The sequence below is a fragment of the Ascaphus truei genome, unplaced genomic scaffold (assembly GCF_040206685.1).
Source record: "Ascaphus truei isolate aAscTru1 unplaced genomic scaffold, aAscTru1.hap1 HAP1_SCAFFOLD_2390, whole genome shotgun sequence".
In the NCBI taxonomy this organism is placed as follows: Eukaryota; Metazoa; Chordata; class Amphibia; order Anura; family Ascaphidae; genus Ascaphus; species Ascaphus truei.
This window is the reverse complement of record NW_027455313.1, coordinates 1-25,885: the sequence shown is the minus strand read 5'-3', so window position 1 is coordinate 25,885 and position 25,885 is coordinate 1. Positions and strand designations below refer to the sequence as shown.

General features: G+C 41.7%; 57 non-coding genes and 1 pseudogene across 57 annotated transcripts; all 58 read left to right on the top strand.

Annotated features, from left to right (window-relative positions):
- Positions 1-158: 158 nt before the first annotated feature.
- LOC142478314 (5S ribosomal RNA) lies at positions 159-277 on the top strand. The gene has a single exon (XR_012793058.1). It is a non-coding gene; the product is annotated as a 5S ribosomal RNA (ribosomal RNA).
- A 286-nt stretch (positions 278-563) lies between these two features.
- Positions 564-682, top strand: LOC142478354 (5S ribosomal RNA). The gene has a single exon (XR_012793097.1). It is a non-coding gene; the product is annotated as a 5S ribosomal RNA (ribosomal RNA).
- A 286-nt stretch (positions 683-968) lies between these two features.
- On the top strand, positions 969-1,087 carry LOC142478337 (5S ribosomal RNA). Its single transcript, XR_012793081.1, has one exon. It is a non-coding gene; the product is annotated as a 5S ribosomal RNA (ribosomal RNA).
- Positions 1,088-1,763: 676 nt separating this feature from the next.
- On the top strand, positions 1,764-1,882 carry LOC142478376 (5S ribosomal RNA). Its single transcript, XR_012793118.1, has one exon. It is a non-coding gene; the product is annotated as a 5S ribosomal RNA (ribosomal RNA).
- Positions 1,883-2,168: 286 nt separating this feature from the next.
- LOC142478347 (5S ribosomal RNA) lies at positions 2,169-2,287 on the top strand. Its single transcript, XR_012793091.1, has one exon. It is a non-coding gene; the product is annotated as a 5S ribosomal RNA (ribosomal RNA).
- A 286-nt stretch (positions 2,288-2,573) lies between these two features.
- Positions 2,574-2,692, top strand: LOC142478349 (5S ribosomal RNA). Its single transcript, XR_012793093.1, has one exon. It is a non-coding gene; the product is annotated as a 5S ribosomal RNA (ribosomal RNA).
- Positions 2,693-2,978: 286 nt separating this feature from the next.
- On the top strand, positions 2,979-3,097 carry LOC142478313 (5S ribosomal RNA). The gene has a single exon (XR_012793057.1). It is a non-coding gene; the product is annotated as a 5S ribosomal RNA (ribosomal RNA).
- A 286-nt stretch (positions 3,098-3,383) lies between these two features.
- On the top strand, positions 3,384-3,502 carry LOC142478375 (5S ribosomal RNA). Its single transcript, XR_012793117.1, has one exon. It is a non-coding gene; the product is annotated as a 5S ribosomal RNA (ribosomal RNA).
- Positions 3,503-3,788: 286 nt separating this feature from the next.
- LOC142478346 (5S ribosomal RNA) lies at positions 3,789-3,907 on the top strand. The gene has a single exon (XR_012793090.1). It is a non-coding gene; the product is annotated as a 5S ribosomal RNA (ribosomal RNA).
- Positions 3,908-4,193: 286 nt separating this feature from the next.
- LOC142478330 (5S ribosomal RNA) lies at positions 4,194-4,312 on the top strand. The gene has a single exon (XR_012793074.1). It is a non-coding gene; the product is annotated as a 5S ribosomal RNA (ribosomal RNA).
- Positions 4,313-4,598: 286 nt separating this feature from the next.
- On the top strand, positions 4,599-4,717 carry LOC142478312 (5S ribosomal RNA). Its single transcript, XR_012793056.1, has one exon. It is a non-coding gene; the product is annotated as a 5S ribosomal RNA (ribosomal RNA).
- Positions 4,718-5,003: 286 nt separating this feature from the next.
- Positions 5,004-5,122, top strand: LOC142478338 (5S ribosomal RNA). The gene has a single exon (XR_012793082.1). It is a non-coding gene; the product is annotated as a 5S ribosomal RNA (ribosomal RNA).
- Positions 5,123-5,408: 286 nt separating this feature from the next.
- Positions 5,409-5,527, top strand: LOC142478311 (5S ribosomal RNA). Its single transcript, XR_012793055.1, has one exon. It is a non-coding gene; the product is annotated as a 5S ribosomal RNA (ribosomal RNA).
- Positions 5,528-5,813: 286 nt separating this feature from the next.
- On the top strand, positions 5,814-5,932 carry LOC142478400 (5S ribosomal RNA). Its single transcript, XR_012793142.1, has one exon. It is a non-coding gene; the product is annotated as a 5S ribosomal RNA (ribosomal RNA).
- A 286-nt stretch (positions 5,933-6,218) lies between these two features.
- On the top strand, positions 6,219-6,337 carry LOC142478374 (5S ribosomal RNA). Its single transcript, XR_012793116.1, has one exon. It is a non-coding gene; the product is annotated as a 5S ribosomal RNA (ribosomal RNA).
- Positions 6,338-6,623: 286 nt separating this feature from the next.
- On the top strand, positions 6,624-6,742 carry LOC142478345 (5S ribosomal RNA). Its single transcript, XR_012793089.1, has one exon. It is a non-coding gene; the product is annotated as a 5S ribosomal RNA (ribosomal RNA).
- A 286-nt stretch (positions 6,743-7,028) lies between these two features.
- LOC142478327 (5S ribosomal RNA) lies at positions 7,029-7,147 on the top strand. The gene has a single exon (XR_012793071.1). It is a non-coding gene; the product is annotated as a 5S ribosomal RNA (ribosomal RNA).
- A 286-nt stretch (positions 7,148-7,433) lies between these two features.
- LOC142478399 (5S ribosomal RNA) lies at positions 7,434-7,552 on the top strand. Its single transcript, XR_012793141.1, has one exon. It is a non-coding gene; the product is annotated as a 5S ribosomal RNA (ribosomal RNA).
- A 286-nt stretch (positions 7,553-7,838) lies between these two features.
- Positions 7,839-7,957, top strand: LOC142478372 (5S ribosomal RNA). Its single transcript, XR_012793114.1, has one exon. It is a non-coding gene; the product is annotated as a 5S ribosomal RNA (ribosomal RNA).
- A 286-nt stretch (positions 7,958-8,243) lies between these two features.
- LOC142478344 (5S ribosomal RNA) lies at positions 8,244-8,362 on the top strand. The gene has a single exon (XR_012793088.1). It is a non-coding gene; the product is annotated as a 5S ribosomal RNA (ribosomal RNA).
- Positions 8,363-8,648: 286 nt separating this feature from the next.
- Positions 8,649-8,767, top strand: LOC142478329 (5S ribosomal RNA). Its single transcript, XR_012793073.1, has one exon. It is a non-coding gene; the product is annotated as a 5S ribosomal RNA (ribosomal RNA).
- A 286-nt stretch (positions 8,768-9,053) lies between these two features.
- LOC142478398 (5S ribosomal RNA) lies at positions 9,054-9,172 on the top strand. The gene has a single exon (XR_012793140.1). It is a non-coding gene; the product is annotated as a 5S ribosomal RNA (ribosomal RNA).
- Positions 9,173-9,458: 286 nt separating this feature from the next.
- On the top strand, positions 9,459-9,577 carry LOC142478316 (5S ribosomal RNA). Its single transcript, XR_012793060.1, has one exon. It is a non-coding gene; the product is annotated as a 5S ribosomal RNA (ribosomal RNA).
- A 286-nt stretch (positions 9,578-9,863) lies between these two features.
- On the top strand, positions 9,864-9,982 carry LOC142478397 (5S ribosomal RNA). The gene has a single exon (XR_012793139.1). It is a non-coding gene; the product is annotated as a 5S ribosomal RNA (ribosomal RNA).
- Positions 9,983-10,268: 286 nt separating this feature from the next.
- Positions 10,269-10,387, top strand: LOC142478396 (5S ribosomal RNA). The gene has a single exon (XR_012793138.1). It is a non-coding gene; the product is annotated as a 5S ribosomal RNA (ribosomal RNA).
- A 286-nt stretch (positions 10,388-10,673) lies between these two features.
- Positions 10,674-10,792, top strand: LOC142478371 (5S ribosomal RNA). Its single transcript, XR_012793113.1, has one exon. It is a non-coding gene; the product is annotated as a 5S ribosomal RNA (ribosomal RNA).
- Positions 10,793-11,078: 286 nt separating this feature from the next.
- On the top strand, positions 11,079-11,197 carry LOC142478343 (5S ribosomal RNA). Its single transcript, XR_012793087.1, has one exon. It is a non-coding gene; the product is annotated as a 5S ribosomal RNA (ribosomal RNA).
- Positions 11,198-11,483: 286 nt separating this feature from the next.
- On the top strand, positions 11,484-11,602 carry LOC142478395 (5S ribosomal RNA). Its single transcript, XR_012793137.1, has one exon. It is a non-coding gene; the product is annotated as a 5S ribosomal RNA (ribosomal RNA).
- Positions 11,603-11,888: 286 nt separating this feature from the next.
- On the top strand, positions 11,889-12,007 carry LOC142478394 (5S ribosomal RNA). Its single transcript, XR_012793136.1, has one exon. It is a non-coding gene; the product is annotated as a 5S ribosomal RNA (ribosomal RNA).
- Positions 12,008-12,293: 286 nt separating this feature from the next.
- LOC142478328 (5S ribosomal RNA) lies at positions 12,294-12,412 on the top strand. The gene has a single exon (XR_012793072.1). It is a non-coding gene; the product is annotated as a 5S ribosomal RNA (ribosomal RNA).
- A 286-nt stretch (positions 12,413-12,698) lies between these two features.
- On the top strand, positions 12,699-12,817 carry LOC142478331 (5S ribosomal RNA). The gene has a single exon (XR_012793075.1). It is a non-coding gene; the product is annotated as a 5S ribosomal RNA (ribosomal RNA).
- Positions 12,818-13,493: 676 nt separating this feature from the next.
- On the top strand, positions 13,494-13,612 carry LOC142478393 (5S ribosomal RNA). The gene has a single exon (XR_012793135.1). It is a non-coding gene; the product is annotated as a 5S ribosomal RNA (ribosomal RNA).
- A 286-nt stretch (positions 13,613-13,898) lies between these two features.
- On the top strand, positions 13,899-14,017 carry LOC142478384 (5S ribosomal RNA). Its single transcript, XR_012793126.1, has one exon. It is a non-coding gene; the product is annotated as a 5S ribosomal RNA (ribosomal RNA).
- A 286-nt stretch (positions 14,018-14,303) lies between these two features.
- Positions 14,304-14,422, top strand: LOC142478336 (5S ribosomal RNA). The gene has a single exon (XR_012793080.1). It is a non-coding gene; the product is annotated as a 5S ribosomal RNA (ribosomal RNA).
- A 676-nt stretch (positions 14,423-15,098) lies between these two features.
- LOC142478392 (5S ribosomal RNA) lies at positions 15,099-15,217 on the top strand. The gene has a single exon (XR_012793134.1). It is a non-coding gene; the product is annotated as a 5S ribosomal RNA (ribosomal RNA).
- Positions 15,218-15,503: 286 nt separating this feature from the next.
- Positions 15,504-15,622, top strand: LOC142478373 (5S ribosomal RNA). The gene has a single exon (XR_012793115.1). It is a non-coding gene; the product is annotated as a 5S ribosomal RNA (ribosomal RNA).
- Positions 15,623-15,908: 286 nt separating this feature from the next.
- LOC142478335 (5S ribosomal RNA) lies at positions 15,909-16,027 on the top strand. The gene has a single exon (XR_012793079.1). It is a non-coding gene; the product is annotated as a 5S ribosomal RNA (ribosomal RNA).
- Positions 16,028-16,703: 676 nt separating this feature from the next.
- Positions 16,704-16,822, top strand: LOC142478353 (5S ribosomal RNA; annotated as a pseudogene).
- Positions 16,823-17,108: 286 nt separating this feature from the next.
- On the top strand, positions 17,109-17,227 carry LOC142478334 (5S ribosomal RNA). The gene has a single exon (XR_012793078.1). It is a non-coding gene; the product is annotated as a 5S ribosomal RNA (ribosomal RNA).
- A 676-nt stretch (positions 17,228-17,903) lies between these two features.
- LOC142478391 (5S ribosomal RNA) lies at positions 17,904-18,022 on the top strand. Its single transcript, XR_012793133.1, has one exon. It is a non-coding gene; the product is annotated as a 5S ribosomal RNA (ribosomal RNA).
- A 286-nt stretch (positions 18,023-18,308) lies between these two features.
- On the top strand, positions 18,309-18,427 carry LOC142478370 (5S ribosomal RNA). The gene has a single exon (XR_012793112.1). It is a non-coding gene; the product is annotated as a 5S ribosomal RNA (ribosomal RNA).
- Positions 18,428-18,713: 286 nt separating this feature from the next.
- Positions 18,714-18,832, top strand: LOC142478361 (5S ribosomal RNA). Its single transcript, XR_012793104.1, has one exon. It is a non-coding gene; the product is annotated as a 5S ribosomal RNA (ribosomal RNA).
- A 286-nt stretch (positions 18,833-19,118) lies between these two features.
- Positions 19,119-19,237, top strand: LOC142478390 (5S ribosomal RNA). The gene has a single exon (XR_012793132.1). It is a non-coding gene; the product is annotated as a 5S ribosomal RNA (ribosomal RNA).
- A 286-nt stretch (positions 19,238-19,523) lies between these two features.
- Positions 19,524-19,642, top strand: LOC142478389 (5S ribosomal RNA). The gene has a single exon (XR_012793131.1). It is a non-coding gene; the product is annotated as a 5S ribosomal RNA (ribosomal RNA).
- A 286-nt stretch (positions 19,643-19,928) lies between these two features.
- Positions 19,929-20,047, top strand: LOC142478332 (5S ribosomal RNA). Its single transcript, XR_012793076.1, has one exon. It is a non-coding gene; the product is annotated as a 5S ribosomal RNA (ribosomal RNA).
- A 286-nt stretch (positions 20,048-20,333) lies between these two features.
- LOC142478333 (5S ribosomal RNA) lies at positions 20,334-20,452 on the top strand. Its single transcript, XR_012793077.1, has one exon. It is a non-coding gene; the product is annotated as a 5S ribosomal RNA (ribosomal RNA).
- Positions 20,453-21,128: 676 nt separating this feature from the next.
- LOC142478388 (5S ribosomal RNA) lies at positions 21,129-21,247 on the top strand. Its single transcript, XR_012793130.1, has one exon. It is a non-coding gene; the product is annotated as a 5S ribosomal RNA (ribosomal RNA).
- A 286-nt stretch (positions 21,248-21,533) lies between these two features.
- On the top strand, positions 21,534-21,652 carry LOC142478387 (5S ribosomal RNA). The gene has a single exon (XR_012793129.1). It is a non-coding gene; the product is annotated as a 5S ribosomal RNA (ribosomal RNA).
- Positions 21,653-21,938: 286 nt separating this feature from the next.
- On the top strand, positions 21,939-22,057 carry LOC142478369 (5S ribosomal RNA). The gene has a single exon (XR_012793111.1). It is a non-coding gene; the product is annotated as a 5S ribosomal RNA (ribosomal RNA).
- Positions 22,058-22,343: 286 nt separating this feature from the next.
- On the top strand, positions 22,344-22,462 carry LOC142478342 (5S ribosomal RNA). The gene has a single exon (XR_012793086.1). It is a non-coding gene; the product is annotated as a 5S ribosomal RNA (ribosomal RNA).
- A 286-nt stretch (positions 22,463-22,748) lies between these two features.
- LOC142478309 (5S ribosomal RNA) lies at positions 22,749-22,867 on the top strand. The gene has a single exon (XR_012793054.1). It is a non-coding gene; the product is annotated as a 5S ribosomal RNA (ribosomal RNA).
- A 286-nt stretch (positions 22,868-23,153) lies between these two features.
- Positions 23,154-23,272, top strand: LOC142478386 (5S ribosomal RNA). Its single transcript, XR_012793128.1, has one exon. It is a non-coding gene; the product is annotated as a 5S ribosomal RNA (ribosomal RNA).
- A 286-nt stretch (positions 23,273-23,558) lies between these two features.
- LOC142478368 (5S ribosomal RNA) lies at positions 23,559-23,677 on the top strand. Its single transcript, XR_012793110.1, has one exon. It is a non-coding gene; the product is annotated as a 5S ribosomal RNA (ribosomal RNA).
- Positions 23,678-23,963: 286 nt separating this feature from the next.
- On the top strand, positions 23,964-24,082 carry LOC142478385 (5S ribosomal RNA). Its single transcript, XR_012793127.1, has one exon. It is a non-coding gene; the product is annotated as a 5S ribosomal RNA (ribosomal RNA).
- A 286-nt stretch (positions 24,083-24,368) lies between these two features.
- On the top strand, positions 24,369-24,487 carry LOC142478383 (5S ribosomal RNA). Its single transcript, XR_012793125.1, has one exon. It is a non-coding gene; the product is annotated as a 5S ribosomal RNA (ribosomal RNA).
- A 286-nt stretch (positions 24,488-24,773) lies between these two features.
- LOC142478382 (5S ribosomal RNA) lies at positions 24,774-24,892 on the top strand. Its single transcript, XR_012793124.1, has one exon. It is a non-coding gene; the product is annotated as a 5S ribosomal RNA (ribosomal RNA).
- Positions 24,893-25,178: 286 nt separating this feature from the next.
- Positions 25,179-25,297, top strand: LOC142478381 (5S ribosomal RNA). Its single transcript, XR_012793123.1, has one exon. It is a non-coding gene; the product is annotated as a 5S ribosomal RNA (ribosomal RNA).
- Positions 25,298-25,583: 286 nt separating this feature from the next.
- On the top strand, positions 25,584-25,702 carry LOC142478341 (5S ribosomal RNA). Its single transcript, XR_012793085.1, has one exon. It is a non-coding gene; the product is annotated as a 5S ribosomal RNA (ribosomal RNA).
- The last annotated feature ends 183 nt before the right edge of the window (positions 25,703-25,885 follow it).

Below are 25,885 nucleotides of genomic sequence, written 5' to 3'. Positions count from 1 at the left end.
ACACAATGCAACCTTCCAAAATAGAATTCTGACATCAAGAATTCCGTCTATAGTACATTTGAGTGCACCTGTCATTTTCTCAGTCTCTGTGTATGCATGGAGCAAGATATAGGCTCATGGATTTAAGAATGAGAGGATATCATGAGACAGCAATCTCCACCTACGGCCATACTACCTTGACAGCGCCCGATCCCGTCAGATCTCGGAAGCTAAGCAGGGTGAGGCTTGATTAGTACTGGGTTGGGAGACTGCCTGGGAATACCAGGTGCTGTAGGGGTTTTTATTTTTCGCTTCCCTAATGAAAATATACATGGCATTCCTCGCAGCAAATGAAAATGTTTCATTTCTTGCTACTTTTTTCCCGCAGTGGCAAAGAAATCTATCGTTTTTTCCTCTGAAAGTTCAACACAATGCAACCTTCCAAAATAGAATTCTGACATCAAGAATTCCGTCTATAGTACATTTGAGTGCACCTGTCATTTTCTCAGTCTCTGTGTATGCATGGAGCAAGATATAGGCTCATGGATTTAAGAATGAGAGGATATCATGAGACAGCAATCTCCACCTACGGCCATACTACCTTGAAAGCGCCCGATCCCGTCAGATCTCGGAAGCTAAGCAGGGTGAGGCTTGATTAGTACTGGGTTGGGAGACTGCCTGGGAATACCAGGTGCTGTGGGTGTTTTTATTTTTTGCTTCCCTAATGAAAATATACATGGCATTCCTTGCAGCAAATGAAAATGTTTCATTTTTTACTACTTTTTTCCCGCAGTGGCAAAGAAATATATCGTTTTTTCCTCAGAAAGTTCAACACAATGCAACCTTCCAAAATAGAATTCTGACATCAAGAATTCCGTCTATAGTACATTTGAGTGCACCTGTCATTTTCTCAGTCTCTGTGTATGCATGGAGCAAGATATAGGCTCATGGATTTAAGAATGAGAGGATATCATGAGACAGCAATCTCCACCTACGGCCATACTACCTTGAAAGCGCCCGATCCCGTCAGATCTCGGAAGCTAAGCAGGGTGAGGCTTGATTAGTCCTGGGTTGGGAGACTGCCTGGGAATACCAGGTGCTGTAGGGGTTTTTATTTTTCGCTTCCCTAATGAAAATATACATGGCATTCCTCGCAGCAAATGAAAATGTTTCATTTCTTGCTACTTTTTTCCCGGAGTGGCAAAGAAATATATTGTTTTTTCCTCTGAAAGTTCAACACAATGCAACCTTCCAAAATAGAATTCTGACATCAAGAATTCCGTCTATAGTATATTTGAGTGCACCTGTCATTTTCTCAGTCTCTGATTTAATTTCTCCATTTAAGGTAATTCTTCAAGAATGTATTTTTTTAACGGTCACAATAATACACTTATGCCTCCCATGTCATTTAGAAATATATCATACAGGCCTCAGAACACTCAGCATGTTATATGGTGAGCTTGTGGCTCACAGAGTTGGGGTGTGCAGTGTTCAAGCTGATACTTGGAAGAGATAGTGAGTTCAAATCCAAACAGGAGGAGGTTGAATATAGGCACCTCTGAAATTTTTTACTACTTTTTTCCCGCAGTGGCAAAGAAATCTATCGTTTTTTCCTCTGAAAGTTCAACACAATGCAACCTTCCAAAATAGAATTCTGACATCAAGAATTCCGTCTATAGTACATTTGAGTGCACCTGTCATTTTCTCAGTCTCTGTGTATGCATGGAGCAAGATATAGGCTCATGGATTTAAGAATGAGAGGATATCATGAGACAGCAATCTCCACCTACGGCCATACTACCTTGACAGCGCCCGATCCCGTCAGATCTCGGAAGCTAAGCAGGGTGAGGCTTGATTAGTACTGGGTTGGGAGACTGCCTGGGAATACCAGGTGCTGTGGGTGTTTTTATTTTTTGCTTCCCTAATGAAAATATACATGGCATTCCTTGCAGCAAATGAAAATGTTTCATTTTTTACTACTTTTTTCCCGCAGTGGCAAAGAAATATATCGTTTTTTCCTCAGAAAGTTCAACACAATGCAACCTTCCAAAATAGAATTCTGACATCAAGAATTCCGTCTATAGTACATTTGAGTGCACCTGTCATTTTCTCAGTCTCTGTGTATGCATGGAGCAAGATATAGGCTCATGGATTTAAGAATGAGAGGATATCATGAGACAGCAATCTCCACCTACGGCCATACTACCTTGACAGCGCCCGATCCCGTCAGATCTCGGAAGTTAAGCAGGGTGAGGCTTGATTAGTACTGGATTTGGAGACTGCCTGGGAATACCAGGTGCTGTAGGGGTTTTTATTTTTCGCTTCCCTAATGAAAATATACATGGCATTCCTCGCAGCAAATGAAAATGTTTCATTTCTTGCTACTTTTTTCCCGCAGTGTCAAAGAAATCTATCGTTTTTTCCTCTGAAAGTTCAACACAATGCAACCTTCCAAAATAGAATTCTGACATCAAGAATTCCGTCTATAGTACATTTGAGTGCACCTGTCATTTTCTCAGTCTCTGTGTATGCATGGAGCAAGATATAGGCTCATGGATTTAAGAATGAGAGGATATCATGAGACAGCAATCTCCACCTACGGCCATACTACCTTGAAAGCGCCCGATCCCGTCAGATCTCGGAAGCTAAGCAGGGTGAGGCTTGATTAGTACTGGGTTGGGAGACTGCCTGGGAATACCAGGTGCTGTGGGTGTTTTTATTTTTTGCTTCCCTAATGAAAATATACATGGCATTCCTTGCAGCAAATGAAAATGTTTCATTTTTTACTACTTTTTTCCCGCAGTGGCAAAGAAATATATCGTTTTTTCCTCAGAAAGTTCAACACAATGCAACCTTCCAAAATAGAATTCTGACATCAAGAATTCCGTCTATAGTACATTTGAGTGCACCTGTCATTTTCTCAGTCTCTGTGTATGCATGGAGCAAGATATAGGCTCATGGATTTAAGAATGAGAGGATATCATGAGACAGCAATCTCCACCTACGGCCATACTACCTTGACAGCGCCCGATCCCGTCAGATCTCGGAAGCTAAGCAGGGTGAGGCTTGATTAGTACTGGGTTGGGAGACTGCCTGGGAATACCAGGTGCTGTAGGGGTTTTTATATTTCGCTTCCCTAATGAAAATATACATGGCATTCCTCGCAGCAAATGAAAATGTTTCATTTCTTGCTACTTTTTTCCCGCAGTGGCAAAGAAATCTATCGTTTTTTCCTCTGAAAGTTCAACACAATGCAACCTTCCAAAATAGAATTCTGACATCAAGAATTCCGTCTATAGTACATTTGAGTGCACCTGTCATTTTCTCAGTCTCTGTGTATGCATGGAGCAAGATATAGGCTCATGGATTTAAGAATGAGAGGATATCATGAGACAGCAATCTCCACCTACGGCCATACTACCTTGACAGCGCCCGATCCCGTCAGATCTCGGAAGCTAAGCAGGGTGAGGCTTGATTAGTACTGGGTTGGGAGACTGCCTGGGAATACCAGGTGCTGTGGGTGTTTTTATTTTTTGCTTCCCTAATGAAAATATACATGGCATTCCTTGCAGCAAATGAAAATGTTTCATTTTTTACTACTTTTTTCCCGCAGTGGCAAAGAAATATATCGTTTTTTCCTCAGAAAGTTCAACACAATGCAACCTTCCAAAATAGAATTCTGACATCAAGAATTCCGTCTATAGTACATTTGAGTGCACCTGTCATTTTCTCAGTCTCTGTGTATGCATGGAGCAAGATATAGGCTCATGGATTTAAGAATGAGAGGATATCATGAGACAGCAATCTCCACCTACGGCCATACTACCTTGACAGCGCCCGATCCCGTCAGATCTCGGAAGTTAAGCAGGGTGAGGCTTGATTAGTACTGGATTTGGAGACTGCCTGGGAATACCAGGTGCTGTAGGGGTTTTTATTTTTCGCTTCCCTAATGAAAATATACATGGCATTCCTCGCAGCAAATGAAAATGTTTCATTTCTTGCTACTTTTTTCCCGCAGTGTCAAAGAAATCTATCGTTTTTTCCTCTGAAAGTTCAACACAATGCAACCTTCCAAAATAGAATTCTGACATCAAGAATTCCGTCTATAGTACATTTGAGTGCACCTGTCATTTTCTCAGTCTCTGTGTATGCATGGAGCAAGATATAGGCTCATGGATTTAAGAATGAGAGGATATCATGAGACAGCAATCTCCACCTACGGCCATACTACCTTGAAAGCGCCCGATCCTGTCAGATCTCGGAAGCTAAGCAGGGTGAGGCTTGATTAGTACTGGGTTGGGAGACTGCCTGGGAATACCAGGTGCTGTGGGTGTTTTTATTTTTTGCTTCCCTAATGAAAATATACATGGCATTCCTTGCAGCAAATGAAAATGTTTCATTTTTTACTACTTTTTTCCCGCAGTGGCAAAGAAATATATCGTTTTTTCCTCAGAAAGTTCAACACAATGCAACCTTCCAAAATAGAATTCTGACATCAAGAATTCCGTCTATAGTACATTTGAGTGCACCTGTCATTTTCTCAGTCTCTGTGTATGCATGGAGCAAGATATAGGCTCATGGATTTAAGAATGAGAGGATATCATGAGACAGCAATCTCCACCTACGGCCATACTACCTTGACAGCGCCCGATCCCGTCAGATCTCGGAAGCTAAGCAGGGTGAGGCTTGATTAGTACTGGGTTGGGAGACTGCCTGGGAATACCAGGTGCTGTAGGGGTTTTTATATTTCGCTTCCCTAATGAAAATATACATGGCATTCCTCGCAGCAAATGAAAATGTTTCATTTCTTGCTACTTTTTTCCCGCAGTGGCAAAGAAATCTATCGTTTTTTCCTCTGAAAGTTCAACACAATGCAACCTTCCAAAATAGAATTCTGACATCAAGAATTCCGTCTATAGTACATTTGAGTGCACCTGTCATTTTCTCAGTCTCTGTGTATGCATGGAGCAAGATATAGGCTCATGGATTTAAGAATGAGAGGATATCATGAGACAGCAATCTCCACCTACGGCCATACTACCTTGAAAGCGCCCGATCCCGTCAGATCTCGGAAGCTAAGCAGGGTGAGGCTTGATTAGTACTGGGTTGGGAGACTGCCTGGGAATACCAGGTGCTGTGGGTGTTTTTATTTTTTGCTTCCCTAATGAAAATATACATGGCATTCCTTGCAGCAAATGAAAATGTTTCATTTTTTACTACTTTTTTCCCGCAGTGGCAAAGAAATATATCGTTTTTTCCTCAGAAAGTTCAACACAATGCAACCTTCCAAAATAGAATTCTGACATCAAGAATTCCGTCTATAGTACATTTGAGTGCACCTGTCATTTTCTCAGTCTCTGTGTATGCATGGAGCAAGATATAGGCTCATGGATTTAAGAATGAGAGGATATCATGAGACAGCAATCTCCACCTACGGCCATACTACCTTGACAGCGCCCGATCCCGTCAGATCTCGGAAGCTAAGCAGGGTGAGGCTTGATTAGTACTGGGTTGGGAGACTGCCTGGGAATACCAGGTGCTGTAGGGGTTTTTATTTTTCGCTTCCCTAATGAAAATATACATGGCATTCCTCGCTGCAAATGAAAATGTTTCAATTCTTGCTACTTTTTTCCCGCAGTGGCAAAGAAATATATCGTTTTTTCCTCTGAAAGTTCAACACAATGCAACCTTCCAAAATAGAATTCTGACATCAAGAATTCCGTCTATAGTACATTTGAGTGCACCTGTCATTTTCTCAGTCTCTGTGTATGCATGGAGCAAGATATAGGCTCATGGATTTAAGAATGAGAGGATATCATGAGACAGCAATCTCCACCTACGGCCATACTACCTTGACAGCGCCCGATCCCGTCAGATCTCGGAAGCTAAGCAGGGTGAGGCTTGATTAGTACTGGGTTGGGAGACTGCCTGGGAATACCAGGTGCTGTAGGGGTTTTTATTTTTCGCTTCCCTAATGAAAATATACATGGCATTCCTCGCAGCAAATGAAAATGTTTCATTTCTTGCTACTTTTTTCCCGCAGTGGCAAAGAAATCTATCGTTTTTTCCTCTGAAAGTTCAACACAATGCAACCTTCCAAAATAGAATTCTGACATCAAGAATTCCGTCTATAGTACATTTGAGTGCACCTGTCATTTTCTCAGTCTCTGTGTATGCATGGAGCAAGATATAGGCTCATGGATTTAAGAATGAGAGGATATCATGAGACAGCAATCTCCACCTACGGCCATACTACCTTGACAGCGCCCGATCCCGTCAGATCTCGGAAGCTAAGCAGGGTGAGGCTTGATTAGTACTGGGTTGGGAGACTGCCTGGGAATACCAGGTGCTGTGGGTGTTTTTATTTTTTGCTTCCCTAATGAAAATATACATGGCATTCCTTGCAGCAAATGAAAATGTTTCATTTTTTACTACTTTTTTCCCGCAGTGGCAAAGAAATATATCGTTTTTTCCTCAGAAAGTTCAACACAATGCAACCTTCCAAAATAGAATTCTGACATCAAGAATTCCGTCTATAGTACATTTGAGTGCACCTGTCATTTTCTCAGTCTCTGTGTATGCATGGAGCAAGATATAGGCTCATGGATTTAAGAATGAGAGGATATCATGAGACAGCAATCTCCACCTACGGCCATACTACCTTGACAGCGCCCGATCCCGTCAGATCTCGGAAGTTAAGCAGGGTGAGGCTTGATTAGTACTGGATTTGGAGACTGCCTGGGAATACCAGGTGCTGTAGGGGTTTTTATTTTTCGCTTCCCTAATGAAAATATACATGGCATTCCTCGCAGCAAATGAAAATGTTTCATTTCTTGCTACTTTTTTCCCGCAGTGTCAAAGAAATCTATCGTTTTTTCCTCTGAAAGTTCAACACAATGCAACCTTCCAAAATAGAATTCTGACATCAAGAATTCCGTCTATAGTACATTTGAGTGCACCTGTCATTTTCTCAGTCTCTGTGTATGCATGGAGCAAGATATAGGCTCATGGATTTAAGAATGAGAGGATATCATGAGACAGCAATCTCCACCTACGGCCATACTACCTTGAAAGCGCCCGATCCCGTCAGATCTCGGAAGCTAAGCAGGGTGAGGCTTGATTAGTACTGGGTTGGGAGACTGCCTGGGAATACCAGGTGCTGTGGGTGTTTTTATTTTTTGCTTCCCTAATGAAAATATACATGGCATTCCTTGCAGCAAATGAAAATGTTTCATTTTTTACTACTTTTTTCCCGCAGTGGCAAAGAAATATATCGTTTTTTCCTCAGAAAGTTCAACACAATGCAACCTTCCAAAATAGAATTCTGACATCAAGAATTCCGTCTATAGTACATTTGAGTGCACCTGTCATTTTCTCAGTCTCTGTGTATGCATGGAGCAAGATATAGGCTCATGGATTTAAGAATGAGAGGATATCATGAGACAGCAATCTCCACCTACGGCCATACTACCTTGACAGCGCCCGATCCCGTCAGATCTCGGAAGCTAAGCAGGGTGAGGCTTGATTAGTACTGGGTTGGGAGACTGCCTGGGAATACCAGGTGCTGTAGGGGTTTTTATATTTCGCTTCCCTAATGAAAATATACATGGCATTCCTCGCAGCAAATGAAAATGTTTCATTTCTTGCTACTTTTTTCCCGCAGTGGCAAAGAAATCTATCGTTTTTTCCTCTGAAAGTTCAACACAATGCAACCTTCCAAAATAGAATTCTGACATCAAGAATTCCGTCTATAGTACATTTGAGTGCACCTGTCATTTTCTCAGTCTCTGTGTATGCATGGAGCAAGATATAGGCTCATGGATTTAAGAATGAGAGGATATCATGAGACAGCAATCTCCACCTACGGCCATACTACCTTGACAGCGCCCGATCCCGTCAGATCTCGGAAGCTAAGCAGGGTGAGGCTTGATTAGTACTGGGTTGGGAGACTGCCTGGGAATACCAGGTGCTGTGGGTGTTTTTATTTTTTGCTTCCCTAATGAAAATATACATGGCATTCCTTGCAGCAAATGAAAATGTTTCATTTTTTACTACTTTTTTCCCGCAGTGGCAAAGAAATATATCGTTTTTTCCTCAGAAAGTTCAACACAATGCAACCTTCCAAAATAGAATTCTGACATCAAGAATTCCGTCTATAGTACATTTGAGTGCACCTGTCATTTTCTCAGTCTCTGTGTATGCATGGAGCAAGATATAGGCTCATGGATTTAAGAATGAGAGGATATCATGAGACAGCAATCTCCACCTACGGCCATACTACCTTGACAGCGCCCGATCCCGTCAGATCTCGGAAGTTAAGCAGGGTGAGGCTTGATTAGTACTGGATTTGGAGACTGCCTGGGAATACCAGGTGCTGTAGGGGTTTTTATTTTTCGCTTCCCTAATGAAAATATACATGGCATTCCTCGCAGCAAATGAAAATGTTTCATTTCTTGCTACTTTTTTCCCGCAGTGTCAAAGAAATCTATCGTTTTTTCCTCTGAAAGTTCAACACAATGCAACCTTCCAAAATAGAATTCTGACATCAAGAATTCCGTCTATAGTACATTTGAGTGCACCTGTCATTTTCTCAGTCTCTGTGTATGCATGGAGCAAGATATAGGCTCATGGATTTAAGAATGAGAGGATATCATGAGACAGCAATCTCCACCTACGGCCATACTACCTTGAAAGCGCCCGATCCTGTCAGATCTCGGAAGCTAAGCAGGGTGAGGCTTGATTAGTACTGGGTTGGGAGACTGCCTGGGAATACCAGGTGCTGTGGGTGTTTTTATTTTTTGCTTCCCTAATGAAAATATACATGGCATTCCTTGCAGCAAATGAAAATGTTTCATTTTTTACTACTTTTTTCCCGCAGTGGCAAAGAAATATATCGTTTTTTCCTCAGAAAGTTCAACACAATGCAACCTTCCAAAATAGAATTCTGACATCAAGAATTCCGTCTATAGTACATTTGAGTGCACCTGTCATTTTCTCAGTCTCTGTGTATGCATGGAGCAAGATATAGGCTCATGGATTTAAGAATGAGAGGATATCATGAGACAGCAATCTCCACCTACGGCCATACTACCTTGACAGCGCCCGATCCCGTCAGATCTCGGAAGCTAAGCAGGGTGAGGCTTGATTAGTACTGGGTTGGGAGACTGCCTGGGAATACCAGGTGCTGTAGGGGTTTTTATATTTCGCTTCCCTAATGAAAATATACATGGCATTCCTCGCAGCAAATGAAAATGTTTCATTTCTTGCTACTTTTTTCCCGCAGTGGCAAAGAAATCTATCGTTTTTTCCTCTGAAAGTTCAACACAATGCAACCTTCCAAAATAGAATTCTGACATCAAGAATTCCGTCTATAGTACATTTGAGTGCACCTGTCATTTTCTCAGTCTCTGTGTATGCATGGAGCAAGATATAGGCTCATGGATTTAAGAATGAGAGGATATCATGAGACAGCAATCTCCACCTACGGCCATACTACCTTGAAAGCGCCCGATCCCGTCAGATCTCGGAAGCTAAGCAGGGTGAGGCTTGATTAGTACTGGGTTGGGAGACTGCCTGGGAATACCAGGTGCTGTGGGTGTTTTTATTTTTTGCTTCCCTAATGAAAATATACATGGCATTCCTTGCAGCAAATGAAAATGTTTCATTTTTTACTACTTTTTTCCCGCAGTGGCAAAGAAATATATCGTTTTTTCCTCAGAAAGTTCAACACAATGCAACCTTCCAAAATAGAATTCTGACATCAAGAATTCCGTCTATAGTACATTTGAGTGCACCTGTCATTTTCTCAGTCTCTGTGTATGCATGGAGCAAGATATAGGCTCATGGATTTAAGAATGAGAGGATATCATGAGACAGCAATCTCCACCTACGGCCATACTACCTTGACAGCGCCCGATCCCGTCAGATCTCGGAAGCTAAGCAGGGTGAGGCTTGATTAGTACTGGGTTGGGAGACTGCCTGGGAATACCAGGTGCTGTAGGGGTTTTTATTTTTCGCTTCCCTAATGAAAATATACATGGCATTCCTCGCTGCAAATGAAAATGTTTCAATTCTTGCTACTTTTTTCCCGCAGTGGCAAAGAAATATATCGTTTTTTCCTCTGAAAGTTCAACACAATGCAACCTTCCAAAATAGAATTCTGACATCAAGAATTCCGTCTATAGTACATTTGAGTGCACCTGTCATTTTCTCAGTCTCTGTGTATGCATGGAGCAAGATATAGGCTCATGGATTTAAGAATGAGAGGATATCATGAGACAGCAATCTCCACCTACGGCCATACTACCTTGACAGCGCCCGATCCCGTCAGATCTCGGAAGCTAAGCAGGGTGAGGCTTGATTAGTACTGGGTTGGGAGACTGCCTGGGAATACCAGGTGCTGTAGGGGTTTTTATTTTTCGCTTCCCTAATGAAAATATACATGGCATTCCTCGCAGCAAATGAAAATGTTTCATTTCTTGCTACTTTTTTCCCGCAGTGGCAAAGAAATCTATCGTTTTTTCCTCTGAAAGTTCAACACAATGCAACCTTCCAAAATAGAATTCTGACATCAAGAATTCCGTCTATAGTACATTTGAGTGCACCTGTCATTTTCTCAGTCTCTGTGTATGCATGGAGCAAGATATAGGCTCATGGATTTAAGAATGAGAGGATATCATGAGACAGCAATCTCCACCTACGGCCATACTACCTTGACAGCGCCCGATCCCGTCAGATCTCGGAAGCTAAGCAGGGTGAGGCTTGATTAGTACTGGGTTGGGAGACTGCCTGGGAATACCAGGTGCTGTGGGTGTTTTTATTTTTTGCTTCCCTAATGAAAATATACATGGCATTCCTTGCAGCAAATGAAAATGTTTCATTTTTTACTACTTTTTTCCCGCAGTGGCAAAGAAATATATCGTTTTTTCCTCAGAAAGTTCAACACAATGCAACCTTCCAAAATAGAATTCTGACATCAAGAATTCCGTCTATAGTACATTTGAGTGCACCTGTCATTTTCTCAGTCTCTGTGTATGCATGGAGCAAGATATAGGCTCATGGATTTAAGAATGAGAGGATATCATGAGACAGCAATCTCCACCTACGGCCATACTACCTTGACAGCGCCCGATCCCGTCAGATCTCGGAAGTTAAGCAGGGTGAGGCTTGATTAGTACTGGATTTGGAGACTGCCTGGGAATACCAGGTGCTGTAGGGGTTTTTATTTTTCGCTTCCCTAATGAAAATATACATGGCATTCCTCGCAGCAAATGAAAATGTTTCATTTCTTGCTACTTTTTTCCCGCAGTGTCAAAGAAATCTATCGTTTTTTCCTCTGAAAGTTCAACACAATGCAACCTTCCAAAATAGAATTCTGACATCAAGAATTCCGTCTATAGTACATTTGAGTGCACCTGTCATTTTCTCAGTCTCTGTGTATGCATGGAGCAAGATATAGGCTCATGGATTTAAGAATGAGAGGATATCATGAGACAGCAATCTCCACCTACGGCCATACTACCTTGAAAGCGCCCGATCCCGTCAGATCTCGGAAGCTAAGCAGGGTGAGGCTTGATTAGTACTGGGTTGGGAGACTGCCTGGGAATACCAGGTGCTGTGGGTGTTTTTATTTTTTGCTTCCCTAATGAAAATATACATGGCATTCCTTGCAGCAAATGAAAATGTTTCATTTTTTACTACTTTTTTCCCGCAGTGGCAAAGAAATATATCGTTTTTTCCTCAGAAAGTTCAACACAATGCAACCTTCCAAAATAGAATTCTGACATCAAGAATTCCGTCTATAGTACATTTGAGTGCACCTGTCATTTTCTCAGTCTCTGTGTATGCATGGAGCAAGATATAGGCTCATGGATTTAAGAATGAGAGGATATCATGAGACAGCAATCTCCACCTACGGCCATACTACCTTGACAGCGCCCGATCCCGTCAGATCTCGGAAGCTAAGCAGGGTGAGGCTTGATTAGTACTGGGTTGGGAGACTGCCTGGGAATACCAGGTGCTGTAGGGGTTTTTATATTTCGCTTCCCTAATGAAAATATACATGGCATTCCTCGCAGCAAATGAAAATGTTTCATTTCTTGCTACTTTTTTCCCGCAGTGGCAAAGAAATCTATCGTTTTTTCCTCTGAAAGTTCAACACAATGCAACCTTCCAAAATAGAATTCTGACATCAAGAATTCCGTCTATAGTACATTTGAGTGCACCTGTCATTTTCTCAGTCTCTGTGTATGCATGGAGCAAGATATAGGCTCATGGATTTAAGAATGAGAGGATATCATGAGACAGCAATCTCCACCTACGGCCATACTACCTTGAAAGCGCCCGATCCTGTCAGATCTCGGAAGCTAAGCAGGGTGAGGCTTGATTAGTACTGGGTTGGGAGACTGCCTGGGAATACCAGGTGCTGTGGGTGTTTTTATTTTTTGCTTCCCTAATGAAAATATACATGGCATTCCTTGCAGCAAATGAAAATGTTTCATTTTTTACTACTTTTTTCCCGCAGTGGCAAAGAAATATATCGTTTTTTCCTCTGAAAGTTCAACACAATGCAACCTTCCAAAATAGAATTCTGACATCAAGAATTCCGTCTATAGTACATTTGAGTGCACCTGTCATTTTCTCAGTCTCTGTGTATGCATGGAGCAAGATATAGGCTCATGGATTTAAGAATGAGAGGATATCATGAGACAGCAATCTCCACCTACGGCCATACTACCTTGAAAGCGCCCGATCCTGTCAGATCTCGGAAGCTAAGCAGGGTGAGGCTTGATTAGTACTGGGTTGGGAGACTGCCTGGGAATACCAGGTGCTGTAGGGGTTTTTATTTTTCGCTTCCCTAATGAAAATATACATGGCATTCCTCGCAGCAAATGAAAATGTTTCATTTCTTGCTACTTTTTTCCCGGAGTGGCAAAGAAATATATTGTTTTTTCCTCTGAAAGTTCAACACAATGCAACCTTCCAAAATAGAATTCTGACATCAAGAATTCCGTCTATAGTATATTTGAGTGCACCTGTCATTTTCTCAGTCTCTGATTTAATTTCTCCATTTAAGGTAATTCTTCAAGAATGTATTTTTTTAACGGTCACAATAATACACTTATGCCTCCCATGTCATTTAGAAATATATCATACAGGCCTCAGAACACTCAGCATGTTATATGGTGAGCTTGTGGCTCACAGAGTTGGGGTGTGCAGTGTTCAAGCTGATACTTGGAAGAGATAGTGAGTTCAAATCCAAACAGGAGGAGGTTGAATATAGGCACCTCTGAAATTTTTTACTACTTTTTTCCCGCAGTGGCAAAGAAATCTATCGTTTTTTCCTTTGAAAGTTCAACACAATGCAACCTTCCAAAATAGAATTCTGACATCAAGAATTCCGTCTATAGTACATTTGAGTGCACCTGTCATTTTCTCAGTCTCTGTGTATGCATGGAGCAAGATATAGGCTCATGGATTTAAGAATGAGAGGATATCATGAGACAGCAATCTCCACCTACGGCCATACTACCTTGACAGCGCCCGATCCCGTCAGATCTCGGAAGCTAAGCAGGGTGAGGCTTGATTAGTACTGGGTTGGGAGACTGCCTGGGAATACCAGGTGCTGTAGGGGTTTTTATTTTTCGCTTCCCTAATGAAAATATACATGGCATTCCTCGCAGCAAATGAAAATGTTTCATTTCTTGCTACTTTTTTCCCGCAGTGGCAAAGAAATCTATCGTTTTTTCCTCTGAAAGTTCAACACAATGCAACCTTCCAAAATAGAATTCTGACATCAAGAATTCCGTCTATAGTACATTTGAGTGCACCTGTCATTTTCTCAGTCTCTGTGTATGCATGGAGCAAGATATAGGCTCATGGATTTAAGAATGAGAGGATATCATGAGACAGCAATCTCCACCTACGGCCATACTACCTTGAAAGCGCCCGATCCCGTCAGATCTCGGAAGCTAAGCAGGGTGAGGCTTGATTAGTACTGGGTTGGGAGACTGCCTGGGAATACCAGGTGCTGTGGGTGTTTTTATTTTTTGCTTCCCTAATGAAAATATACATGGCATTCCTTGCAGCAAATGAAAATGTTTCATTTTTTACTACTTTTTTCCCGCAGTGGCAAAGAAATATATCGTTTTTTCCTCAGAAAGTTCAACACAATGCAACCTTCCAAAATAGAATTCTGACATCAAGAATTCCGTCTATAGTACATTTGAGTGCACCTGTCATTTTCTCAGTCTCTGTGTATGCATGGAGCAAGATATAGGCTCATGGATTTAAGAATGAGAGGATATCATGAGACAGCAATCTCCACCTACGGCCATACTACCTTGAAAGCGCCCGATCCCGTCAGATCTCGGAAGCTAAGCAGGGTGAGGCTTGATTAGTCCTGGGTTGGGAGACTGCCTGGGAATACCAGGTGCTGTAGGGGTTTTTATTTTTCGCTTCCCTAATGAAAATATACATGGCATTCCTCGCAGCAAATGAAAATGTTTCATTTCTTGCTACTTTTTTCCCGGAGTGGCAAAGAAATATATTGTTTTTTCCTCTGAAAGTTCAACACAATGCAACCTTCCAAAATAGAATTCTGACATCAAGAATTCCGTCTATAGTATATTTGAGTGCACCTGTCATTTTCTCAGTCTCTGATTTAATTTCTCCATTTAAGGTAATTCTTCAAGAATGTATTTTTTTAACGGTCACAATAATACACTTATGCCTCCCATGTCATTTAGAAATATATCATACAGGCCTCAGAACACTCAGCATGTTATATGGTGAGCTTGTGGCTCACAGAGTTGGGGTGTGCAGTGTTCAAGCTGATACTTGGAAGAGATAGTGAGTTCAAATCCAAACAGGAGGAGGTTGAATATAGGCACCTCTGAAATTTTTTACTACTTTTTTCCCGCAGTGGCAAAGAAATCTATCGTTTTTTCCTTTGAAAGTTCAACACAATGCAACCTTCCAAAATAGAATTCTGACATCAAGAATTCCGTCTATAGTACATTTGAGTGCACCTGTCATTTTCTCAGTCTCTGTGTATGCATGGAGCAAGATATAGGCTCATGGATTTAAGAATGAGAGGATATCATGAGACAGCAATCTCCACCTACGGCCATACTACCTTGACAGCGCCCGATCCCGTCAGATCTCGGAAGCTAAGCAGGGTGAGGCTTGATTAGTACTGGGTTGGGAGACTGCCTGGGAATACCAGGTGCTGTAGGGGTTTTTATTTTTCGCTTCCCTAATGAAAATATACATGGCATTCCTCGCAGCAAATGAAAATGTTTCATTTCTTGCTACTTTTTTCCCGCAGTGGCAAAGAAATCTATCGTTTTTTCCTCTGAAAGTTCAACACAATGCAACCTTCCAAAATAGAATTCTGACATCAAGAATTCCGTCTATAGTACATTTGAGTGCACCTGTCATTTTCTCAGTCTCTGTGTATGCATGGAGCAAGATATAGGCTCATGGATTTAAGAATGAGAGGATATCATGAGACAGCAATCTCCACCTACGGCCATACTACCTTGAAAGCGCCCGATCCCGTCAGATCTCGGAAGCTAAGCAGGGTGAGGCTTGATTAGTACTGGGTTGGGAGACTGCCTGGGAATACCAGGTGCTGTGGGTGTTTTTATTTTTTGCTTCCCTAATGAAAATATACATGGCATTCCTTGCAGCAAATGAAAATGTTTCATTTTTTACTACTTTTTTCCCGCAGTGGCAAAGAAATATATCGTTTTTTCCTCAGAAAGTTCAACACAATGCAACCTTCCAAAATAGAATTCTGACATCAAGAATTCCGTCTATAGTACATTTGAGTGCACCTGTCATTTTCTCAGTCTCTGTGTATGCATGGAGCAAGATATAGGCTCATGGATTTAAGAATGAGAGGATATCATGAGACAGCAATCTCCACCTACGGCCATACTACCTTGAAAGCGCCCGATCCCGTCAGATCTCGGAAGCTAAGCAGGGTGAGGCTTGATTAGTCCTGGGTTGGGAGACTGCCTGGGAATACCAGGTGCTGTAGGGGTTTTTATTTTTCGCTTCCCTAATGAAAATATACATGGCATTCCTCGCAGCAAATGAAAATGTTTCATTTCTTGCTACTTTTTTCCCGGAGTGGCAAAGAAATATATTGTTTTTTCCTCTGAAAGTTCAACACAATGCAACCTTCCAAAATAGAATTCTGACATCAAGAATTCCGTCTATAGTATATTTGAGTGCACCTGTCATTTTCTCAGTCTCTGATTTAATTTCTCCATTTAAGGTAATTCTTCAAGAATGTATTTTTTTAACGGTCACAATAATACACTTATGCCTCCCATGTCATTTAGAAATATATCATACAGGCCTCAGAACACTCAGCATGTTATATGGTGAGCTTGTGGCTCACAGAGTTGGGGTGTGCAGTGTTCAAGCTGATACTTGGAAGAGATAGTGAGTTCAAATCCAAACAGGAGGAGGTTGAATATAGGCACCTCTGAAATTTTTTACTACTTTTTTCCCGCAGTGGCAAAGAAATCTATCGTTTTTTCCTTTGAAAGTTCAACACAATGCAACCTTCCAAAATAGAATTCTGACATCAAGAATTCCGTCTATAGTACATTTGAGTGCACCTGTCATTTTCTCAGTCTCTGTGTATGCATGGAGCAAGATATAGGCTCATGGATTTAAGAATGAGAGGATATCATGAGACAGCAATCTCCACCTACGGCCATACTACCTTGACAGCGCCCGATCCCGTCAGATCTCGGAAGCTAAGCAGGGTGAGGCTTGATTAGGACTGGGTTGGGAGACTGCCTGGGAATACCAGGTGCTGTAGGGGTTTTTATTTTTCGCTTCCCTAATGAAAATATACATGGCATTCCTCGCAGCAAATGAAAATGTTTCATTTCTTGCTACTTTTTTCCCGCAGTGGCAAAGAAATCTATCGTTTTTTCCTCTGAAAGTTCAACACAATGCAACCTTCCAAAATAGAATTCTGACATCAAGAATTCCGTCTATAGTACATTTGAGTGCACCTGTCATTTTCTCAGTCTCTGTGTATGCATGGAGCAAGATATAGGCTCATGGATTTAAGAATGAGAGGATATCATGAGACAGCAATCTCCACCTACGGCCATACTACCTTGAAAGCGCCCGATCCCGTCAGATCTCGGAAGCTAAGCAGGGTGAGGCTTGATTAGTCCTGGGTTGGGAGACTGCCTGGGAATACCAGGTGCTGTAGGGGTTTTTATTTTTCGCTTCCCTAATGAAAATATACATGGCATTCCTCGCAGCAAATGAAAATGTTTCATTTCTTGCTACTTTTTTCCCGGAGTGGCAAAGAAATATATTGTTTTTTCCTCTGAAAGTTCAACACAATGCAACCTTCCAAAATAGAATTCTGACATCAAGAATTCCGTCTATAGTATATTTGAGTGCACCTGTCATTTTCTCAGTCTCTGATTTAATTTCTCCATTTAAGGTAATTCTTCAAGAATGTATTTTTTTAACGGTCACAATAATACACTTATGCCTCCCATGTCATTTAGAAATATATCATACAGGCCTCAGAACACTCAGCATGTTATATGGTGAGCTTGTGGCTCACAGAGTTGGGGTGTGCAGTGTTCAAGCTGATACTTGGAAGAGATAGTGAGTTCAAATCCAAACAGGAGGAGGTTGAATATAGGCACCTCTGAAATTTTTTACTACTTTTTTCCCGCAGTGGCAAAGAAATCTATCGTTTTTTCCTCTGAAAGTTCAACACAATGCAACCTTCCAAAATAGAATTCTGACATCAAGAATTCCGTCTATAGTACATTTGAGTGCACCTGTCATTTTCTCAGTCTCTGTGTATGCATGGAGCAAGATATAGGCTCATGGATTTAAGAATGAGAGGATATCATGAGACAGCAATCTCCACCTACGGCCATACTACCTTGACAGCGCCCGATCCCGTCAGATCTCGGAAGCTAAGCAGGGTGAGGCTTGATTAGTACTGGGTTGGGAGACTGCCTGGGAATACCAGGTGCTGTAGGGGTTTTTATTTTTCGCTTCCCTAATGAAAATATACATGGCATTCCTCGCAGCAAATGAAAATGTTTCATTTCTTGCTACTTTTTTCCCGCAGTGGCAAAGAAATATATCGTTTTTTCCTCTGAAAGTTCAACACAATGCAACCTTCCAAAATAGAATTCTGACATCAAGAATTCCGTCTATAGTACATTTGAGTGCACCTGTCATTTTCTCAGTCTCTGTGTATGCATGGAGCAAGATATAGGCTCATGGATTTAAGAATGAGAGGATATCATGAGACAGCAATCTCCACCTACGGCCATACTACCTTGACAGCGCCCGATCCCGTCAGATCTCGGAAGCTAAGCAGGGTGAGGCTTGATTAGTACTGGGTTGGGAGACTGCCTGGGAATACCAGGTGCTGTGGGTGTTTTTATTTTTTGCTTCCCTAATGAAAATATACATGGCATTCCTTGCAGCAAATGAAAATGTTTCATTTTTTACTACTTTTTTCCCGCAGTGGCAAAGAAATATATCGTTTTTTCCTCAGAAAGTTCAACACAATGCAACCTTCCAAAATAGAATTCTGACATCAAGAATTCCGTCTATAGTACATTTGAGTGCACCTGTCATTTTCTCAGTCTCTGTGTATGCATGGAGCAAGATATAGGCTCATGGATTTAAGAATGAGAGGATATCATGAGACAGCAATCTCCACCTACGGCCATACTACCTTGAAAGCGCCCGATCCCGTCAGATCTCGGAAGCTAAGCAGGGTGAGGCTTGATTAGTACTGGGTTGGGAGACTGCCTGGGAATACCAGGTGCTGTGGGTGTTTTTATTTTTTGCTTCCCTAATGAAAATATACATGGCATTCCTTGCAGCAAATGAAAATGTTTCATTTTTTACTACTTTTTTCCCGCAGTGGCAAAGAAATATATCGTTTTTTCCTCAGAAAGTTCAACACAATGCAACCTTCCAAAATAGAATTCTGACATCAAGAATTCCGTCTATAGTACATTTGAGTGCACCTGTCATTTTCTCAGTCTCTGTGTATGCATGGAGCAAGATATAGGCTCATGGATTTAAGAATGAGAGGATATCATGAGACAGCAATCTCCACCTACGGCCATACTACCTTGACAGCGCCCGATCCCGTCAGATCTCGGAAGCTAAGCAGGGTGAGGCTTGATTAGTACTGGGTTGGGAGACTGCCTGGGAATACCAGGTGCTGTAGGGGTTTTTATATTTCGCTTCCCTAATGAAAATATACATGGCATTCCTCGCAGCAAATGAAAATGTTTCATTTCTTGCTACTTTTTTCCCGCAGTGGCAAAGAAATCTATCGTTTTTTCCTCTGAAAGTTCAACACAATGCAACCTTCCAAAATAGAATTCTGACATCAAGAATTCCGTCTATAGTACATTTGAGTGCACCTGTCATTTTCTCAGTCTCTGTGTATGCATGGAGCAAGATATAGGCTCATGGATTTAAGAATGAGAGGATATCATGAGACAGCAATCTCCACCTACGGCCATACTACCTTGACAGCGCCCGATCCCGTCAGATCTCGGAAGCTAAGCAGGGTGAGGCTTGATTAGTACTGGGTTGGGAGACTGCCTGGGAATACCAGGTGCTGTAGGGGTTTTTATTTTTCGCTTCCCTAATGAAAATATACATGGCATTCCTCGCAGCAAATGAAAATGTTTCATTTCTTGCTACTTTTTTCCCGCAGTGGCAAAGAAATCTATCGTTTTTTCCTCTGAAAGTTCAACACAATGCAACCTTCCAAAATAGAATTCTGACATCAAGAATTCCGTCTATAGTACATTTGAGTGCACCTGTCATTTTCTCAGTCTCTGTGTATGCATGGAGCAAGATATAGGCTCATGGATTTAAGAATGAGAGGATATCATGAGACAGCAATCTCCACCTACGGCCATACTACCTTGAAAGCGCCCAATCCCGTCAGATCTCGGAAGCTAAGCAGGGTGAGGCTTGATTAGTACTGGGTTGGGAGACTGCCTGGGAATACCAGGTGCTGTGGGTGTTTTTATTTTTTGCTTCCCTAATGAAAATATACATGGCATTCCTTGCAGCAAATGAAAATGTTTCATTTTTTACTACTTTTTTCCCGCAGTGGCAAAGAAATATATCGTTTTTTCCTCAGAAAGTTCAACACAATGCAACCTTCCAAAATAGAATTCTGACATCAAGAATTCCGTCTATAGTACATTTGAGTGCACCTGTCATTTTCTCAGTCTCTGTGTATGCATGGAGCAAGATATAGGCTCATGGATTTAAGAATGAGAGGATATCATGAGACAGCAATCTCCACCTACGGCCATACTACCTTGAAAGCGCCCGATCCCGTCAGATCTCGGAAGCTAAGCAGGGTGAGGCTTGATTAGTCCTGGGTTGGGAGACTGCCTGGGAATACCAGGTGCTGTAGGGGTTTTTATTTTTCGCTTCCCTAATGAAAATATACATGGCATTCCTCGCAGCAAATGAAAATGTTTCATTTCTTGCTACTTTTTTCCCGGAGTGGCAAAGAAATATATTGTTTTTTCCTCTGAAAGTTCAACACAATGCAACCTTCCAAAATAGAATTCTGACATCAAGAATTCCGTCTATAGTATATTTGAGTGCACCTGTCATTTTCTCAGTCTCTGATTTAATTTCTCCATTTAAGGTAATTCTTCAAGAATGTATTTTTTTAACGGTCACAATAATACACTTATGCCTCCCATGTCATTTAGAAATATATCATACAGGCCTCAGAACACTCAGCATGTTATATGGTGAGCTTGTGGCTCACAGAGTTGGGGTGTGCAGTGTTCAAGCTGATACTTGGAAGAGATAGTGAGTTCAAATCCAAACAGGAGGAGGTTGAATATAGGCACCTCTGAAATTTTTTACTACTTTTTTCCCGCAGTGGCAAAGAAATCTATCGTTTTTTCCTCTGAAAGTTCAACACAATGCAACCTTCCAAAATAGAATTCTGACATCAAGAATTCCGTCTATAGTACATTTGAGTGCACCTGTCATTTTCTCAGTCTCTGTGTATGCATGGAGCAAGATATAGGCTCATGGATTTAAGAATGAGAGGATATCATGAGACAGCAATCTCCACCTACGGCCATACTACCTTGACAGCGCCCGATCCCGTCAGATCTCGGAAGCTAAGCAGGGTGAGGCTTGATTAGTACTGGGTTGGGAGACTGCCTGGGAATACCAGGTGCTGTAGGGGTTTTTATTTTTCGCTTCCCTAATGAAAATATACATGGCATTCCTCGCTGCAAATGAAAATGTTTCAATTCTTGCTACTTTTTTCCCGCAGTGGCAAAGAAATATATCGTTTTTTCCTCTGAAAGTTCAACACAATGCAACCTTCCAAAATAGAATTCTGACATCAAGAATTCCGTCTATAGTACATTTGAGTGCACCTGTCATTTTCTCAGTCTCTGTGTATGCATGGAGCAAGATATAGGCTCATGGATTTAAGAATGAGAGGATATCATGAGACAGCAATCTCCACCTACGGCCATACTACCTTGACAGCGCCCGATCCCGTCAGATCTCGGAAGCTAAGCAGGGTGAGGCTTGATTAGTACTGGGTTGGGAGACTGCCTGGGAATACCAGGTGCTGTAGGGGTTTTTATTTTTCGCTTCCCTAATGAAAATATACATGGCATTCCTCGCAGCAAATGAAAATGTTTCATTTCTTGCTACTTTTTTCCCGCAGTGGCAAAGAAATCTATCGTTTTTTCCTCTGAAAGTTCAACACAATGCAACCTTCCAAAATAGAATTCTGACATCAAGAATTCCGTCTATAGTACATTTGAGTGCACCTGTCATTTTCTCAGTCTCTGTGTATGCATGGAGCAAGATATAGGCTCATGGATTTAAGAATGAGAGGATATCATGAGACAGCAATCTCCACCTACGGCCATACTACCTTGACAGCGCCCGATCCCGTCAGATCTCGGAAGCTAAGCAGGGTGAGGCTTGATTAGTACTGGGTTGGGAGACTGCCTGGGAATACCAGGTGCTGTGGGTGTTTTTATTTTTTGCTTCCCTAATGAAAATATACATGGCATTCCTTGCAGCAAATGAAAATGTTTCATTTTTTACTACTTTTTTCCCGCAGTGGCAAAGAAATATATCGTTTTTTCCTCAGAAAGTTCAACACAATGCAACCTTCCAAAATAGAATTCTGACATCAAGAATTCCGTCTATAGTACATTTGAGTGCACCTGTCATTTTCTCAGTCTCTGTGTATGCATGGAGCAAGATATAGGCTCATGGATTTAAGAATGAGAGGATATCATGAGACAGCAATCTCCACCTACGGCCATACTACCTTGACAGCGCCCGATCCCGTCAGATCTCGGAAGTTAAGCAGGGTGAGGCTTGATTAGTACTGGATTTGGAGACTGCCTGGGAATACCAGGTGCTGTAGGGGTTTTTATTTTTCGCTTCCCTAATGAAAATATACATGGCATTCCTCGCAGCAAATGAAAATGTTTCATTTCTTGCTACTTTTTTCCCGCAGTGTCAAAGAAATCTATCGTTTTTTCCTCTGAAAGTTCAACACAATGCAACCTTCCAAAATAGAATTCTGACATCAAGAATTCCGTCTATAGTACATTTGAGTGCACCTGTCATTTTCTCAGTCTCTGTGTATGCATGGAGCAAGATATAGGCTCATGGATTTAAGAATGAGAGGATATCATGAGACAGCAATCTCCACCTACGGCCATACTACCTTGAAAGCGCCCGATCCCGTCAGATCTCGGAAGCTAAGCAGGGTGAGGCTTGATTAGTACTGGGTTGGGAGACTGCCTGGGAATACCAGGTGCTGTGGGTGTTTTTATTTTTTGCTTCCCTAATGAAAATATACATGGCATTCCTTGCAGCAAATGAAAATGTTTCATTTTTTACTACTTTTTTCCCGCAGTGGCAAAGAAATATATCGTTTTTTCCTCAGAAAGTTCAACACAATGCAACCTTCCAAAATAGAATTCTGACATCAAGAATTCCGTCTATAGTACATTTGAGTGCACCTGTCATTTTCTCAGTCTCTGTGTATGCATGGAGCAAGATATAGGCTCATGGATTTAAGAATGAGAGGATATCATGAGACAGCAATCTCCACCTACGGCCATACTACCTTGACAGCGCCCGATCCCGTCAGATCTCGGAAGCTAAGCAGGGTGAGGCTTGATTAGTACTGGGTTGGGAGACTGCCTGGGAATACCAGGTGCTGTAGGGGTTTTTATATTTCGCTTCCCTAATGAAAATATACATGGCATTCCTCGCAGCAAATGAAAATGTTTCATTTCTTGCTACTTTTTTCCCGCAGTGGCAAAGAAATCTATCGTTTTTTCCTCTGAAAGTTCAACACAATGCAACCTTCCAAAATAGAATTCTGACATCAAGAATTCCGTCTATAGTACATTTGAGTGCACCTGTCATTTTCTCAGTCTCTGTGTATGCATGGAGCAAGATATAGGCTCATGGATTTAAGAATGAGAGGATATCATGAGACAGCAATCTCCACCTACGGCCATACTACCTTGACAGCGCCCGATCCCGTCAGATCTCGGAAGCTAAGCAGGGTGAGGCTTGATTAGTACTGGGTTGGGAGACTGCCTGGGAATACCAGGTGCTGTGGGTGTTTTTATTTTTTGCTTCCCTAATGAAAATATACATGGCATTCCTTGCAGCAAATGAAAATGTTTCATTTTTTACTACTTTTTTCCCGCAGTGGCAAAGAAATATATCGTTTTTTCCTCAGAAAGTTCAACACAATGCAACCTTCCAAAATAGAATTCTGACATCAAGAATTCCGTCTATAGTACATTTGAGTGCACCTGTCATTTTCTCAGTCTCTGTGTATGCATGGAGCAAGATATAGGCTCATGGATTTAAGAATGAGAGGATATCATGAGACAGCAATCTCCACCTACGGCCATACTACCTTGACAGCGCCCGATCCCGTCAGATCTCGGAAGCTAAGCAGGGTGAGGCTTGATTAGTACTGGGTTGGGAGACTGCCTGGGAATACCAGGTGCTGTAGGGGTTTTTATTTTTCGCTTCCCTAATGAAAATATACATGGCATTCCTCGCTGCAAATGAAAATGTTTCAATTCTTGCTACTTTTTTCCCGCAGTGGCAAAGAAATATATCGTTTTTTCCTCTGAAAGTTCAACACAATGCAACCTTCCAAAATAGAATTCTGACATCAAGAATTCCGTCTATAGTACATTTGAGTGCACCTGTCATTTTCTCAGTCTCTGTGTATGCATGGAGCAAGATATAGGCTCATGGATTTAAGAATGAGAGGATATCATGAGACAGCAATCTCCACCTACGGCCATACTACCTTGACAGCGCCCGATCCCGTCAGATCTCGGAAGCTAAGCAGGGTGAGGCTTGATTAGTACTGGGTTGGGAGACTGCCTGGGAATACCAGGTGCTGTAGGGGTTTTTATTTTTCGCTTCCCTAATGAAAATATACATGGCATTCCTCGCAGCAAATGAAAATGTTTCATTTCTTGCTACTTTTTTCCCGCAGTGGCAAAGAAATCTATCGTTTTTTCCTCTGAAAGTTCAACACAATGCAACCTTCCAAAATAGAATTCTGACATCAAGAATTCCGTCTATAGTACATTTGAGTGCACCTGTCATTTTCTCAGTCTCTGTGTATGCATGGAGCAAGATATAGGCTCATGGATTTAAGAATGAGAGGATATCATGAGACAGCAATCTCCACCTACGGCCATACTACCTTGACAGCGCCCGATCCCGTCAGATCTCGGAAGCTAAGCAGGGTGAGGCTTGATTAGTACTGGGTTGGGAGACTGCCTGGGAATACCAGGTGCTGTAGGGGTTTTTATTTTTCGCTTCCCTAATGAAAATATACATGGCATTCCTCGCTGCAAATGAAAATGTTTCAATTCTTGCTACTTTTTTCCCGCAGTGGCAAAGAAATATATCGTTTTTTCCTCTGAAAGTTCAACACAATGCAACCTTCCAAAATAGAATTCTGACATCAAGAATTCCGTCTATAGTACATTTGAGTGCACCTGTCATTTTCTCAGTCTCTGTGTATGCATGGAGCAAGATATAGGCTCATGGATTTAAGAATGAGAGGATATCATGAGACAGCAATCTCCACCTACGGCCATACTACCTTGACAGCGCCCGATCCCGTCAGATCTCGGAAGCTAAGCAGGGTGAGGCTTGATTAGTACTGGGTTGGGAGACTGCCTGGGAATACCAGGTGCTGTAGGGGTTTTTATTTTTCGCTTCCCTAATGAAAATATACATGGCATTCCTCGCAGCAAATGAAAATGTTTCATTTCTTGCTACTTTTTTCCCGCAGTGGCAAAGAAATCTATCGTTTTTTCCTCTGAAAGTTCAACACAATGCAACCTTCCAAAATAGAATTCTGACATCAAGAATTCCGTCTATAGTACATTTGAGTGCACCTGTCATTTTCTCAGTCTCTGTGTATGCATGGAGCAAGATATAGGCTCATGGATTTAAGAATGAGAGGATATCATGAGACAGCAATCTCCACCTACGGCCATACTACCTTGACAGCGCCCGATCCTGTCAGATCTCGGAAGCTAAGCAGGGTGAGGCTTGATTAGTACTGGGTTGGGAGACTGCCTGGGAATACCAGGTGCTGTGGGTGTTTTTATTTTTTGCTTCCCTAATGAAAATATACATGGCATTCCTTGCAGCAAATGAAAATGTTTCATTTTTTACTACTTTTTTCCCGCAGTGGCAAAGAAATATATCGTTTTTTCCTCAGAAAGTTCAACACAATGCAACCTTCCAAAATAGAATTCTGACATCAAGAATTCCGTCTATAGTA